General features: G+C 45.0%; 1 non-coding gene across 1 annotated transcript; it reads right to left on the bottom strand.

The window, feature by feature from the left end:
- Window positions 1–1,620: 1,620 nt before the first annotated feature.
- On the bottom strand, window positions 1,621–1,687 carry TRNAL-GAG (transfer RNA leucine (anticodon GAG)). Its single transcript has one exon. It is a non-coding gene; the product is annotated as a tRNA-Leu (tRNA).
- Between the last annotated feature and the right edge of the window lie 8,492 nt (window positions 1,688–10,179).

Here is a 10,179-nt window from a genome sequence, read left to right as displayed (position 1 = left end):
ATTTTCTCTAAGTAAAACATATTTTTACTCTGCCCTGTTTTGTAGCATATGTCTGCTATAGGGCATAGAACAGAATACTTCCATGGAGAGTGTTAGATAACTGGAGACACATGAATGGGTGTATATAGCACAGAATGCCGCATGGCCAGACATCTAAGTATTTGTGTTGACTACATAATATGTTTGACGTGACTGTTTCCTTTCTTCATATCTCTGCTTGGCCTCTCTCTGTGTTTTGATTCCAGTCTATTAAAACAGGAATGGTATCTCTTCCAGATCAGATACCCACAGTTTGTCACACTGAACTAGTCATTTGCGTTGGCTGTGAGATGCAGATATGTGCTCCAGCTATATGTTTTCCATGTGAGCTTCAACATGTCATTTTGAAACTTATTTCTTATTAGGTTTACCAGTAAAATTTACTATTAGGGTGATGACTGGTGAGAAAGCCCCGAGTGATCAGCTCTGCCCCCATGATGCCAGGCCTTCATATCTGATAGTAAGAGCATGGGATGAAATTGTTGGGAATATGTATCTGTTTTGTATGTCCTTTGCACTGTTCTAAAGTTCCAGTCATTATAGAGTTAACACGATGCCTGATTTAGGGTTGCCAAGTCCAATTCAATAAATATCTGGGGACTTTGGGGGTGGCACCAGGAGACTTCGGGGGTGGAGCCAAGATCAAGGCTGTGACAAGCATAATTGAACTCCAAAGGGAGTTCTGGCCATCACATTTAAAGGGACGGCACACCTTTTCAATTCCTTCCTTCCATAGGAAACAATGAAGGATAGGGGCACCTTCTTTGGGGGCTCATAGAATTGGACCCCCTGGTCCAATCTTTTTGAAACTTGGTGGGTATTTTGGGAAGAGACACTAGATGCTATACTGAAAATTTGGTGCCTCTACACCAAAAAACAGCCCCCCACCAAGCCCCAGATACCCGTGGATCAATTCTCCCTGATTTTCTATGGAAATAAATCTCCATAGAGAATAACAGAGTTTTTACTTTTTCATGTTAAATGCCTCTCAATGATTATTTGATCCAGTGATCCATCACACTGTTTGAGATAAAGAAATAGAATTTGAAACATAATTCCCTAACAGAAGTCACCCAAAAATGGCTCTCAGGCTATGGCATTAACATATGCCTGGGTCCTTAAACCCCACTGATTCTAGTGGAACTGTTTTCCAAGTAATTATGTTTAGGATCACAGCTTTAACTCCTGCTCGGATAGGCTCCTCCTCAGGCTTCTGCAAATTTGATGAATAGTCCTGTGCATTCCTAACACGATGCTGTGCAAGTGTATTGAAAGCTAAAAAGTCCACCACCACAGCTGAAACCACCCAATTGCCTAATATCGATAAGAGATAATTTAGGTTTTATAGATGGGTTGGGGGATATGATGCATGATTTTCAGGTCTATGTCTTACTCTTAACCACTTTTTGCCTGTTAATAACACATTTCAAACAAGGGGACTTTCCATATGAACACATGAAGCTGCCTTATGCTGAATCAGACCTTTGGTCCATCAAAGTCAGTATTGTCTACTCAGACTGGCAGCGGCTCTCCAGGGTCTCAAGCTGAGGTTTTTCACACCTATTTGCCTGGACCCTTTTTTGGAGATGCCAGGGATTGAACCTGGGACCTTCTGCTTCTCAAGCAGATGCTCTACCACTGAGCCACCGTCTCTCCCCAATCTAAGGGGAAAGGAGACGCAGGAATCAGGCTGAGCTGCTGCTGCCCCCACACCCACTCCAGCAGGCATAAGAACAGCAACATGCCTCTTTTTTCCCTTCCTTGCCCTCCTGTTGTTTCCCACCTCCACTTTCTTCTGTTCTTTTTTTTAGGTAGCAAGTGTGGTGAGAGAAGTCTGTTTCCCATTCTGGCAGAGGCTGGACTGAATACCCAGACAAATCCTACCTTTCCCTGTTTAGAACATTTTGCTCTCAGGCAAAGCATCTACCACAGGACTTCTTTCTGCAGCTGTCCATACCCTCTCTTCTCTGGGTACAGAAACAAAGCAGAAAGGACAGCCAGTGTGGTGTAGTAAGAGTCAGACTAGTAGCTGGAAAACCTGGGTTTGAATCCCCATTCATTCTGTGGAAGCTCACTGCAGGACCTCAAGTCAGTCATACACTTTCAGCCCAACCTACCTCAGAGGGTTGATCAGGAGGAGGAAAGCCACCTTGGGTCCCCATTAGGGATAAAGGAAAGGAAAGGTCCCCTGTGCAAGCACTAGTCATTTCCGACTCTGGGTGATGTTGCTTTTAAAATGTTTTCACAGCAGACTTTTTACGGGGTGGTTTGCCATTGCCTTCCCCAGTCATCTACACTTTCCATGTGAGCTTCAACATGTCACTTTGAAACTTATTTCTTATTAGGTTTACCAGTATAAAGGATAAAGGTGGGGTACAAATGAATTAAATAACATTATTTCTCTCATGAATTTTGACAGCAGAATCTTTGGAAAAGATTTTGCAGCAGCAGCTAACATTTGGAAGTGTCTTGCAAATGCCATACTGGAAGCAGCAGTAGTTGATATTGGAAAAGGGAAAGATTTTCCATCTTTCTTTCCCATCTCTGCATTCTTCAGCTCTGTTTTGCATGTTCATGGCTGTAGTCTGAGACTCTAATCACTACACCAGTTTTGTTTCCTTGTATCATGTAGTACCTGCTTGTTGATGTGTGTCTTTAGCTGCAGATTAGTTGTATGTCGAATTCAGGACATCTCTGCCTTTACAAAAAAGTTTTGTATCAACAGCTGAACTTCAGAAGCATGGGCTAGTCTTCCTAGTCATGATCGATTTACCTTATTCTGGTCCATTTGGTTTGAATGTTCTTATCTACTTCTCCATAATCCGTCTCACCATCTTTCTCTTTTGTGTACCCAACTGCACATTGCCTTGCTAATTATTGCATACCCGCCACAGAGAAGTATACCTGATTCTCCAGAATTTTCCTGTTGCCCTGTGGCATAAATTCAAGCAGGACCCACAGAAGTAACGTCTTATTGTGTTCTGAAGCAAAAACAATGCAGAAATGGGCCACAGTCCCATTCATCCCTTTCTAAGCACAACTTTTGCATCCTGGGGGCTCTCCAGCCCCATTATTAGACCAAGCTGCCTCCCCAAGACTGCCCTCCCAGCCAAGCAGGATGTGCCCTGAGGCAGCAGGGGGAGGAAGTGGCTTTGCCTTCCTTAACTGCTGCTTCTCAGGCACCACAATGGAAAAGACTGAAAAGGCCATGCATGACAATGGGGCATTGTTGTCTCTGGGGAGGGTCATTGTTTGGCTATGCTCTGGCTACAGTCTATGGAGTTTTCCTGTTGCGTCATTTCTGGGTGTGGAATGCCAAGAAATAAGACTATTCTCTTCATTGTCAGTTCCGGGGCTCAGAAAGGGTAATATAAAAACAGAGAAGCAAGAGGAGGGGTAAGAGTGCATCCTGTGTCACATTCAGAAGGCTTTCCTAACACCTCAGCTATTTACCTGCTTGTTCCCAAATAGCAGGCCCTTACAGGAAGTAACTCTGGGCCAGTTTCTGCAGGACTCTTCTCTTACATGCAAACAGTTTCAGATTTCTTCTGAATTATATTATTTTATGGACAAATGGAGCATGTAAGTCATTAGTTCATCCAGCAGTGATTCTTATAATCCTTGATGGCTGAAAAAGTGTCACTGCAGTCATGTACATTACCTGCCAGTTGCAGTCATAGTTCATTTTTCCATGGAATGGCAAGTAGGCATGTGTCCATGAATTGGATGGAATGCCTTGGTGTCATAAACTCTCTATGCACAACCCCTCTGAGTGCTGACTGAATACATGTGAAGGGACAGCAGGCAGGAGTGCATGGGCCCCACCCCCACACAATTACCTGCATGGTGCCAACATGTAGAGGAAGTGTTTGCACCTACACTCCCTCCCTATGACCAGCAGTGCTTTTTCCCAAATGTTGCCAAACATGGAGAGGGAGCATACAGGTGGACCTTTCCACCATGCACTGGCACTGTGTTTATGAATCAATGATCACACAGAACCATGCCCAGTATATTCATGCTGGCTCTCCTTCTCCATGTGTTCAGTCATTGCCTAGTGAGGTTCCAGGGCTATTGGTAGGGCCTGATAGGCCACCTAGTCTAATCTGCTGCTCAATGGAGCAAATCCAAAGCTAGAACATGAGTAGCTATCCAGCCTCTATTTGAAAACCTCCAGCAAGAGAGGATCTGCCTCCCACAACTGCCCCAGCAATTGGTTCCCTTGTGAGACTGTTTTCCTCAGGCTTCTTGTAATTCAACCAAAATCTACCCTTCCATAACCAGGGCTGGTACTAGGGAGTCAGCCAGGTAGCCCACTGACTAGGGCACCATCTGGCCACAGGGTCAGTGGGTGCCCCCTCCCTGCATACAACACTGACCACTGATATGAAATTGACCCTTGGTGCCACCAGGAAAGCTGCAAGCACCATGCTGGCAGTGCCCACCTGCCCAAGAAATGCTGATGCCTCCTGCCCCTAACACACTTGCCCTTGTGAAGTGCCAAGCAGTGGCTCCCTTTCAGCAGTGGCACCTGAGAAGTAGTGGCTTTTCTCTCCTCTTCCCCTCAGTCTATGAAATGGGAGGCTTATTGGATTTTGAAAATGCTGATCCAAATCCTGGGAGAATTTATGGTGCGGGGGGTGGGGAGAGGGGCAGGAGGTGATAGAGAGGTGGGTGGATCAGGCAGTCCAATAAAAGCCCAGGTGCCCCTGACCTGGGATGCTCCTGTGGGAGGTTCTGGTTTTTGTAACAGTCCCACTCATTCTCTCTGGCTTCGCAGCCCCCTCCCTCCCTCCCTTCCTCCCCTTGGCTCTCCCGTTCTCGCCACTGCCCTCCATCTCTATTCACCAAAAGTGCTGACCAGTTAATCTTTCCTTTGCCTTTGCCATCTGATTGGATATGTAGGTCTGTATTTGATGAGAAGGGGGGAAATACATGTGTGTGTTTATACATTGGAAGTGATTTCTTTCTAATAGCACAAGTGTGCCTGTCTGTGGGGGAGGAAGAATATGGATGAGGAAATCAGGCATATCTAAATTATTTCATCATTTTTTTAAAAAAACCCTCAAGATTTCTCCTCCCATTTTATCCCTTTTCCGCTCTGCCTAAGGGGACTTTGCCAGCCTAAAAGTTAGCCTGGGTCCTAGCATCGGCTCTGGGAGATGTGACCAGATCCACGCGGGACCCGCTCTATTCCCCCCTACATGATAGTCCCAAAGGCCTGCAGCAGGTCGGCTGAAAGATGGTCAGGGGAGCGGGGGAGACTGCTATGACTGCCCCAGGAGAGAGGCACTCCTCCTCCTCACCATTTGGGAGCCCCCAGAAAACTCCTGGGGAGAGGCCAAGAGCCTCCCAAATCATGTGGCAGAGTGGGGGAGGCAGTGACGCTCAGAAAGAGGCACTCAGTGCCCCAGAGCAGAGCCAGGCCAGGCAGGTTTCCAGACCAAGGGTGCAACAAGCATGTTTCCCCAGCAGGGCTTGGAGGGGGGCAAGCTGCAGAACAGCTCCTGTCACCGGGGGTGCCAAAAAGCCTGGCACCAGCCCTGTCCATTACTTATGTTCTTTTGATTTAGTAAATGCAAACCAGTATTTTGTTTTTGCAGACAGAGTTTAGGAATCTATGATGTACCAATAGAAAAGAACAATATGCAGAGGGCTTTTTTCACCAGCTAGTGACATCCTCCAGGCATTAATATAGACAGATGGTGCTGACTTCCAGATGAGCTTGAGCCCCTGCACCATTCCCTTTAGAATCAAGGACTTCTTTCCCTCTCCATATCATTTTCACAAGGTATATGCAGCCTTTGAGTGACAGGATCTAGAAGAGCAGTCCTCTTTCCCCTGCCCTACCCCTGCTATGGCTTTGTTCACTACAGCATGACTGCCTGCCAGAAGCACCAGGTTGGTTGGGTAATGCAGCAGGATGAATTTGCATGTGCAAATAAACAGATGAGGCATATATTGTTTTGGTCCCCATGGAAATGCAGACAGAAGTCATAGGGAGGGTATGTGAGTCAAAACACCAGCATCAACAATCCAAATTCCTCAGGTGAAGTTATAGCTGGATGTATTTAATCTGCCTTTCTATGGGCCTTCTCTTGTGATCAGATCTGCTACTAAGGATGTTAGCCTCCAGGTGGGGTTTAGAGATCTCCCAGAATTATAACTGATGTCCAGATTACACAATTCCTCTGGTTTTGGAGAAAATGGTTGCTTTGAAGGGTAGACTCTGTGGCATTATACCCTTCTGAGGGCCCTCCTCCCCCAAAAAACTCACCCTCCCCAGGCTCTACCCCCAGATATCCAGGAATTTCCCAGTTTAGGGTTGGTAGGCGGAATTCCTGTTCTTGTCACCCATCACCCCTGAGGTGGCACAGCCTTGGTATTCTACTTCATTTGCTTGGCAGAATCACAATATCTCAAAGGCATTCTGATTTTTGTCATGGTACATCATCTAATGAAGTACCAAAACAGGAAGTAGAAAAAAATTCTCAGAAAGAAGCATTATCTGCAAGAGGCTGGAACTTTCAATAATGATTGCACTTTAATGTGTGTTAGGAATTTTACAACCAGTTATCAATAAGCCTTTGTGTCTAATATATATTTCTAATATATATATATATATATATATATATATATATATATATATATATATATATATATATATATATATATATATATATATATTCACATTGTACAAAAGGAACTGAAATAGGACCAAATCCAGTGCCCTGATTAAATGAAGAACAAGAAATCTAGATTTAAAGTAACAAAGAGTCTTGTGGCATTTTGAAGACTACTGTAGCACAAGCTTTTATGAGTCCATTTTTCAAAAGAATGTCACATCTGCTGTATTCTAGAAGTTCCCAGTTGGATACATCATTTCTAGGCATATGTGTCCCAATTTAGACTGGGACTATGATGATGCATATAGAGAAAGGATCTCTCCATCAAACACATAAAGAGACCATTTTTTCACTCAGGAGGGGAAGCTGCTATTTTGTGTATTAGGGAAAGTTGTATGTACTTATGTCTACATATAGGAAAGTGGTGGAGTTTATAACAGGCAGGGCTCCCCCCCCCTTTTTTTTCTTTTAAAGCAGGAACGCACAGGAACTCAGTTCTGGCTAGCTTGGGGTCAGGGGGTGTGACCTAATATGCAAATGAGTTCCTATGCAAAACAATGGTGACATCAGGGGTGTGGGGCCTAATATACATATAAGTTCTTCCTGGGCTTTTTCTACCAAAAAAGCCATGATAGCAGGTGACTCACCGCACAGACTTTGTATCCTGTGAACTGGCCCTCTCCCCCCCCCCCCCATCTTTCTTGGGTTCATAATTTAATGAATGTTCGGGTTGCCAGGATCATCCTTGGTCACTGGCAGAGAATGGCGGGGGTCGGAGGAATAGAGTTGCCAGATTTGGGTTGGGAAACTCCTGGAGATCTGAGGATGTTGCCTGGGGAACACCGGGACCTCAACAGGGAACAGTTCCATAGAGTCCACATTTTAAAAAATTAGTTTTCTCCAGAGTGACTAATCTCTGTAGTCTGGACATGAGTTGTTATTTTGGGGGATCCCTAGGTCCCACCTGGAGGCTGGCATCCAGCCTCTGTCAGTTTCATGCATCTGACAAAGTAGGGTTTAGCTTATCAAAGCTTATGCCATGATACATTTTGTCTTTAAGGTGTCACAATATTCTTTTATTTTGATTGCAGCAGACTAACATGGCACTCAATCCCAGCAGAAGCTGGGTTCGGGTAGCTGGCTCAAGGTTTACTCAGACTTCCATCCTTCCGAGGTCAGTAAAATGAGTACCCAGCTTGCTGGGGGGAAAGTGTAGATGACTGGGGGAGACAATGGCAAACCACCCTGTAAAAACTCTGCCATGAAAACGTGATGCGACATCACCCCAGAGTCAGAAATGACTGGTGCTTGCACAGGGGACTAAAGGTAAAGGTGCAAGCACCAGTCGTTTTCGACTCTGGGGTGATGTTGCTTTCACAGTGTTTTCACGGCAGACTTTTTCGGGGTGGTTTGCCATTGCCGAAGAGCCCTGTGGCACAGAGTGTTAAAACTGCAGTACTGCAGTCCTAAGCTTTGCTCACGACCTGAGTTCGATCCCTGGTGAAAGCTGGGTTTTTAGGTAGTCGGCTCGAGGTTGACTCAGCCTTCCATCCTTCCAAGGTCGGTAAAATGAGTACCCAGCTTGGTGGGGGGAAAGTGTAGATGACTGGGGAAGGCAATGGCAAACCACCCTGTAAAAAGTCTGCCGTGAAAATGTTGTGAAAGCAACATCACCACAGAGTTGGAAATGACTGGTGCTTGCACAGGAGACCTTTCCTTTTCCTTTCCTTTGCCATTGCCTTCCCCAGTCATCTACACTTTCCCCCCAGCAAGCTGGGTACCCATTTTAGTGACCTCGGAAGGATGGAAGGCTGAGTCAACCTTGAGCCAGCAACCTGAACCCAGCTTCTGCCGGGATCAAACTCAGGTCATGAGCAGAGTTTAGGACTGTAGTACTGCAGTTTACCACTCTGCACCACGGGGCTCTTATGCACAGGGGACTACCTTTACTTTTTTAACATGGCGAACTCTCTGGGATTCATCACTACAGAATCCCAGTTCTCCACTATAGGTCTACCCTCAACTGTGCCAATGTTTCAGCCTGCTCAGCTCCTTTGCCTCAGTTTTTGTGTTGTGAAACAGAAGCTGGAGTACAAATCCAGACCTAGTTAATATAAAGACCATGCTGTTCGAATCCTAGTAATTATAGCGCTGATTCAGCAGCAAGTTCAGTTTTCTTACTGGCATTGAACTAAAGATTGTACTTTTAGAAGAGTTTACCATCCAGAAACTTTCCTCATGCCTTGTTGGAATTTCCAGATAACCCCTGTGTCTCTGATCAGGAGGGGGTGGGGGGTGCAGATTGCCTAGAGTGGGAAAATATTTCCCCCCTGGTTGTTAAGTGGTTCTGACCTAACATTTTGTAATGCCAGATTTTCTTCACATTTGTGGACCCCTGGAACTTCCTCTTCCTCCTCCCTCTCTCTCACACCCCACCCGATTGACTAGGTAAGGAACAGAGAGAGAGAAAAGAGTCTCTGGATACATTGTTGTTCCAATGGGCCTGGAACAATTGCTAAATACAAATCCCACAGAGAAAGGGAAAAGAGAGAGAGAAAGGGAGACAAAAGAGGGAACCTGAGCACAAAGGAGAGGAATGAAATGGTAAGTAAAGTCAAACAAAAAGGAGCTGGGCTGAGACAAAAGACAGGAACAATATCCCTGAGGCAATAGGCTCTCAAACAATAGGGACAGTGACAGCAATACAAAGGCACCAGTGTTTGCAAGTAGACGTTATCTCACACAACCACTGGCAGGCTCAGCCCGGTGCTTCTATTTTCAGGGATGCTTTTTGTGCAACAGTGAACAATATTCCTTGCATGGCTGCTGATAGAAAGGATGGGAGGAATCCTTATTTCCATCCCTCTTCTCTGGGATCAGTTCTATGATACAAACAGACACAGGCAGACAAAGATGATTTGCTCTCCTCGGCAATGTCTTTATTTCCATTTTGGAGCTGTGTGTTGGAATGGGCAAGAATCCATTATACTTTAACCAGGTAGAGAGATCCAATAACAGGTACAACTCCTTGGCCTTTTGCATGGGACTTACCTGTCCTGGGGAGGCTGGAGATTTGGTAGGTAAACTACTTGTGTGTGACTACTGATTTCTTTTTCTCAGCTCTGTCCCAGGATAATGTGCAGTTTCCTTTATACTTATATATCAACAGAATACTATACTGTTGGTGGGGTGGAGCTCATATACTCAACTGAAGGATCAAATCTCCTGCAGTCTGTACATAGTGCAACCATGCACTGAGTTTCTAAAACCACTCCATTCTTGCATGCTGGACTGGAGTCATTTCCCAAATTAGCAGAGAGATTAAAATGGAACAATCAGGTGGAAAACATATTACTTGCATTTGTACACTACATGTTTACATATGAAATGTCTGATAGGTACATTTTCAAAATGTAATTAATAAAGCAGCCATAGGAAGAGATGGTGTAAAGTTCTAGACATAGTTTGGCACTGGTATAAATACAGACAAGAAGGACCATAAAGGAAACAAACT

This window comes from Heteronotia binoei, chromosome 2 (assembly GCF_032191835.1).
Source record: "Heteronotia binoei isolate CCM8104 ecotype False Entrance Well chromosome 2, APGP_CSIRO_Hbin_v1, whole genome shotgun sequence".
NCBI lineage: Eukaryota > Metazoa > Chordata > Lepidosauria > Squamata > Gekkonidae > Heteronotia > Heteronotia binoei.
This window is presented reverse-complemented; position numbering and strand designations above follow the sequence as displayed.